Below are 6,345 nucleotides of genomic sequence, written 5' to 3'. Positions count from 1 at the left end.
CTACAAAACGAGCACACGGAGGGGAGGGGAGTTCCGGAGATCGGCAGGCTCCGAGGTCGAGGCTGGAGCACGGTGTCCAGGCCCGCGGGGGCAGCAGAGGACCCCACCCCCAGCAAGGCGTCTGACTCCTGCAAGCTGGGACATAACCCTCCCAGGCTCCTTCTCGCCCATCGTCCTCCTACGGGAACGCTCTGTGAGCAGGAGCCCAGCCTGCACTCAGGGCTCCTCACCACCAGGCGGCCTGCCTCCTGCCAGCACCACACTTGCTTCGCGTCTCCCTTCCCTGCCAGGTGTGCTCGCCGGGGCTAGCGAGGCAGCAAACACGTGGACTGGCCAGTGGTCCTGCATCCCACCCCGCCACCCCCAGCCTGCCAGTGAACGGGCTTTTTCAGGCTGAGGGCAGATGGGTGGCCACCTACCTTAAAGGGGCCCGGCACATCCAGGCTTGGGGTCTGACATGTAAGAGGCCCCTCCAGCCACACTCCTAGCCTATCCTGAACCTTCCCCAGAAAACATGGTCTGGGCGATTCTTTATAGTTGTAAGGACTCAAGAGGGAGGCAGGGTCAGGACGCCACACCTAGAGGCACAGACAGCAGGTAATGCCCACAGGCAGAGCCAGTGGCCTGGACACAGATGCCAAGTGAAAAGGCCAAATGGAAAAAGGATCCCAGACCACAGCCAAAGATGAAGGAGGGCATTAGAGGCGGGCTGAGAAGGTTCCAGAACGTTCTCATGGGCCCTGCACCATGGGGTTTTCCACCAGCAATGAAGCTGGAACCTGTTCTGCTCCCAGGACCCCGAAGAAGCTCGGATCAGTACCTCCCGTGCCACAGGGCAAGGCCAGGCTCGCCCTCAAGCCATCTCGAGGCCTGTTAGCTGACAGTCTGGCCTATTCTCATGGCTTTAAGAGCTTTGCCCTCCACATCACTGCGAGGAACACTCTGGGTAGGTGCCAGGTTAGTGTGAGCCTGAGCGAACAGCGCCAGGCTCAGAACAGCCTCCCATCCCTGCCCCGGTGGTTGGCGCAAACCTCCGGAAGCCCCCAGCCATGGCCATCTTTCCCAGAGGAAGGCTCAGGTACAGGGGTGCTCCGGTGTGTCCCTCCCCTGAGCTCCAGATGTGCTTGCTGGATCCAGCTGGCACCAGAGTCCCACCACCGCCCCACAGAGGCCCAAGCCCCTTTCTGCTTCCCCTTCCTTAGAGCTGAGTCATGCCTGGTGAGGGCTGCAGGTTCCTTTTTCCCCCAGCTAGGCCCAGCCTTGCCCTGAAAAGCCACATCCAGGAAATGCCGACCAGGAGGCCCCCAGCGCCAAAGCCTTGGCCCTTAGCAGCAGCTGTCCCTCCTTCCAGTGCCTCGCTCATCACCAATCTCCCTTCACCCGCTGCCACCAGCTCTCTTCACATGCATGTCCCTCCGGCAAACGTCTCCCGTGGCTGCCCGCCGCCTCCTCTGAAGCACGAGACCCGACAGCCTGGAACCCGCCAGTTGCCCTGGCCGCCACAGTCAGACAGCCCATAACACTCCCCTGCCCCAAACATGCCCCATGTGTCCCCACCCATGAGCACTTCCCTCCCTTCCTGGAAAACTTCTACTCATCCTTCAAGACTCAGCAAAAAGAGCCCTTTCTGTCTCTTCCAGGACATTCCATGCTCCAGCAGCACCCAGCATATTCTGCATCTCCCCGCTGCTCTGCTGTGACCCCGAGCTGGTCGCCTGCCTGCCAGCTCGGGCCGGGGGCCTCAGAGGGCACGGCTCCATTCCAACCACAGAACGATGCCCACTAAATGCTGGCGGGTGGAACTGGGCTAAACCTGACTGTGGGCTGCGGGCCCAGGGAAGGCTGGCTTTGGTTCCTCTTAACACCCGCCTAAGCTACCTTAGTGCCATGCTGCGCAGAAAATGCCTGTGCAAACCAGGCCACGTGCAGACTACTTGGTCAGTTGCTTTCATGCAGTGCAGTCAGCAGCTCGACCAGACAGACAGGTTCCAAGGAGCAATGGCTCCCACAGGAGCAATGAGCCAGAATAGCAGCCACTGGGTTCTGTCTTTTTAGATTTTTGCAAAAAGCTATGCATGCTCGGCGGCAGAAACAGAGGGAAGGTGGGCACCCACCCCACCCCCCCGGGGATGGCCACACCTCAACCCATTCTCCTCTCAGGGTTTTGGGCATGCACACGCACCTGCCATGACTTTCAAGCTGCCAGGCGTGGGGCTTGAACTGCGATCAGCCATGTGGGAGTCCAGCACCTTGTCCACTATGCCACCTGCTGGCCCTGAAGTCTACATGTTTTGGGGACTTCTTGGAAAAGCTTTGCAATGGTCCACCACGTTCACAACACCGAGCACACCACAGACGCTTACCAAACACACCGGTGGCAAAGAGAAAATGTGCAAACAGTCCAAAACACCCACAGAACAACAGCCACAGAACAGCCACATCGGAACATCGAAGGTTCCATCCTATGTACGCACTCAGCCTCTGCACTGTTCCCTCACCAAGGCTGCCACAGCTCGGGGAGAGCCTGAGCTCTGACTTGGAAGAGGCCAGGTCGGGGACAGACCCTGCAGGGCACCAGCCGTGTGACCTCTCTGAGGTGCCTCGACTCCCCTGTGCCTCAGGTGCCCTCACCTGATACATAGACAACACAGACCTACACCCCGGAAGGCTGCAGTGGGGAGGAGAGGAATCCAGAGAGAGCAAAAACAGCACCACGGAGAACAGGACAAGTCACCCCTCCTGAGGGACAGGGCTTTGGAGGTGGTGGCATGCTGCTCAGTTGGGCCTGGTCCTGGCTGGGTGCCAGACTCCCACAGTCGGGGCCTGACGCAGTTCCCAAGGCGCCTGCTCTGCCCTGTGGCTGTGCATCACACTCAGAAGGAAGCCCTGGTCAGATCAAGCGCTGGGAAGGCTCATGGGGTTAAGGCGGCCAGTAACAGGTGCCGAGGCTATCAGAGGCTTGCTGCAGCAGAGCAGTAGGAAGGAGCAGAGACAGAGAGACTCCATCTCCATGGGATGACTCGGTCTGTCCTCGGGGCACCAGACCTGACTCTTCAGGGTCTCTTGAAATTCTCAGGGGGAATCTCATCCCTCACTCTGGAAAATGAGACTGTGTGAGGAAAGAAAATGAGAATCGGATCTCTGGAAACCCTCCCATGTACCAGCACCCCCCAGACACAGGAGAGGGGCTGGGTGGACAGCTGGCTAGTGTGCACCTGCCGGCATGGAGGCAGCGCAGCTTGGAGCTGCAGACGCACCTGGCCACTGTCCAGAGGAAATGGCAGGTGGAGGAGGGTGTTGGGGGGGGTCATGCCTGCGAAGGCTCCAGGGACACGCCTGGCATGGAGGAGCGTCCCATCCCAGAAGGCAGACAATGGGAGGAAGACAGAGTAGTTCCCATTGCCCATGCAGGACAGGGAGGGGACCAGAACACGCTCCGGAAGTTCGCTCCCACACCCGTGGCGACGGAAACGCATGGTCACTGATTCCAGAGGACCAAGACCGCAGAGGAAAGGAGGCTCCTCCGAGGGAGGCCACTGAGTCCCACCCAGAGTGGGGAAAAGCAACGGGACACAGAGAGCCTGGGGAGTAATTAATCAGAGCTCGGACGTTTCCAGAACACCTACGACGTGCCGGGCCTGGTGTGAGGCCTGGAGTGGGAGTCAGGCCCCGGGAATGGGCTGCCCTGCTGCACAGCCCCTCGGCCAGGACCAGAGGCAGCAGTGGGAGGTGGGGGCAGCCTTGACAAAGACTCCTGCTCTGCTGGCTGGTGCCCGAGACCTTGGCTTCTCCCCGAGCGGCTCAGATTTCGCGTCGTCTTTCTCTTCTGCTGTGAACACACCATCTGGGTTTGAGATCAAGGGCGATACACTGGCTGACGAATTCACTGCCAGATGCAGCTACTGGAACGCACGGCGACTTAACTCAAAGCACACGCAACCGCAGCCCCGCCCCCACCCCCTGGGCCGAGGACGCGGCATGATGTCACTTCCCCCACAAGGAGCCTGCACAAACAATCCTAGTACACTCGCCAGGCTGGGGATGGATAAGGGCTGGGCGGGTGGGAAGCCGAGGCCTTAGACTGCGCTCCAAAGCGGGTACGCGTTCAGACTGTAGGGCTCACCTCCGCCCTAGGGAGCCAGCAGAGGTCAGGCCACCCGCTGCTGTCCTTGGCGGGGACCAGGGAGGGGCTTCTGGAAAACTTGGGTGTCACCCGCACAAGCTACAGCCAGAGCTGCTGGGAGGTGGGCACGCCCAACAAGCTCCACCACGACCTCCCATGCCAGACGCCAGGTCTCAGGACGCACTGCCCTCCTCTTTTCCTCTGCATCCCCTCCAGGCCACTGGGTCCTCACGTCGCTGTCACATGCCCCATCAACATCCTCTGAATCGGACCTTGTCCATGGACACACACAGAAGTTCTGGGAAAATAAGCAGCCCGCCCACACGGGTGGACAGAGCCAGGTCCCGAGCTCGCCTACTCCACGTGTGCAGCCCTCTTCCTTATCTCGCTATGCGTCCAATACTCCCCGGAGGAAGCCCACGTGCCCTTTTATAAGCCCATCCTCCAGGGCACTGCCCACTCGAGCCACGCTCTGGGGTCTGGGCGCCGACCTCGGGCACAGGGGAGCCTTGGGTAGGAAGCACTGACTTGCGGAGAAGCCCCGGCGTGTCACACATGCTCCTGGGACACAGCCCCCACCCTTGCTGAGGAGTGAGCCTGGTGGCAGTAGGAAGGTGGCCCTCGAGGTCACCGACTGCCCAGGAACGGGGCAGGGGTCCCACGATGCAGGACAACCTCATCTGACACGAAGTCCAAGCCGCACAGGGTCGCTGCGCCACGCACTGGCTCAGACCCGGGGCCTCACTCAGCAGCACCAGCACACCCCCTTTGCAGGCCACCCACCTCCTGCAGGCTCCAGCTCCAGCCTGCAAGGGGCACCCACTAGGCAAGCACCTCCCTCCTTCTCTCCGTGTTTCCCATGGAAAATGCCAAGTGGCCTCCTGTGAGGGCCACCTGCCCATGTGGTCATCTGGAGGGACTGGAATGGGGACCTCGGGCCTGTCCACTCATTTGCCAAAGATCCTACGGGCTCAAGTCATGAGGGGGTGGGGTCACTCTGAGACCCTGGCACTTGCGTATGGCCAGCAGCAGCAGAGAGCGGTCGTGGGAGGCTAGAGTAGAGGACACCCCCTGCCCTGCTCGCCCGCCCCCGTGGAGGAGCTCGGGCCCAGCTGTGTGTGCCAGGTCGTTCCGTTTCTCCATCTCTGGGTAGAAGGCCAGCCATCGAAGAGGAATTCACAAACTTTCTCTCCCAGACAAAAACCTAGCCTCCGCGGACTCAGTGGGGATCACTGGCCTTTGCGGGTACACTCAGCTTCGCTTACTGGGAGAGGCACACGAGGTCCCTTGCCTCCTACCTAAACACTCCCGAGAAGGGGGTGCCAGTCTGCCAGCTACCCCTCCAGTTGTGTGTTGGCCAAGTCCTCACTAATGTCTGCAGCTGGGCCTACGCTGCCACTGGGAGGCCTCTTGCTCCCTTTGCTGGACGTGAGGACACCGTGAGGCTGGCTGACCAGGCTGAGGCTGCTTGACTTTGTTTGAATTTTGATTTGTCAAAGCTCTGGCGAAAAGCAGACTTGGGGCTCCATGTCCCAGCTGCCCAGGGACCCTCAAGGTCAGAGGCAGTACCCGACCCCCTGCCCAGCCGGGGGACAGATACCCAGAAGCAAGGCTATGATAGTTCTCGGTCAAGTCAGGCCTCTCAGGGCCCTGCTCTCTGGCCCTCGTGGGAGCCCCAAGGGCTGGTGATAACTTAGAACCTCACTGGGCTTCGGGGGCCGAGTGGGTTTCAGCCCACCTGAAACCTCTGCAGCTGGACAGCACCTGCTCTTTCAGCAAGATGGGCTGACGGCCAGCTGCAGGGGCAGAGCTGCCCGCCAGCACAGGGCAGGGCAGAGGTGTGCGGAAAGGGGACCATGCTCAGCCTCCCAACCTGCTCGGCCTCCCCAGGTCCCAGGGCTGCACCCCTCCCTGCAGAACGGGCGGCTGTCACAGGAATGCAGGGTGTCCTGCTGGTCCTGCCCCACTGCTGCCTGTGGCCTCACGGGCACCTGGGCCCCCACCCCACAGTTGTGGGGCGTCGCCTGAGCCCCAACTCTGCCCTCCCCAGGCTCAGCCTCCTTCCTTAGTATGGAGCAGGCCTCCTCCAAGTTCGCTCCTTTTAGGGAAATGAGGGAAAAGGGGGCTGTCGCTTAGTAATTAAAGACAGCCCGTGGGGCTGGGCCGGAGCCAGGGCTTCATCCCTCCCGGCAGCGGCAGGGGGCGCGGGGGGGGGGGGACAG

Source organism: Tupaia chinensis, unplaced genomic scaffold, assembly GCF_000334495.1.
Source record: "Tupaia chinensis unplaced genomic scaffold, TupChi_1.0 Scaffold000159_1, whole genome shotgun sequence".
In the NCBI taxonomy this organism is placed as follows: Eukaryota; Metazoa; Chordata; class Mammalia; order Scandentia; family Tupaiidae; genus Tupaia; species Tupaia belangeri.
This window is presented reverse-complemented; position numbering follows the sequence as displayed.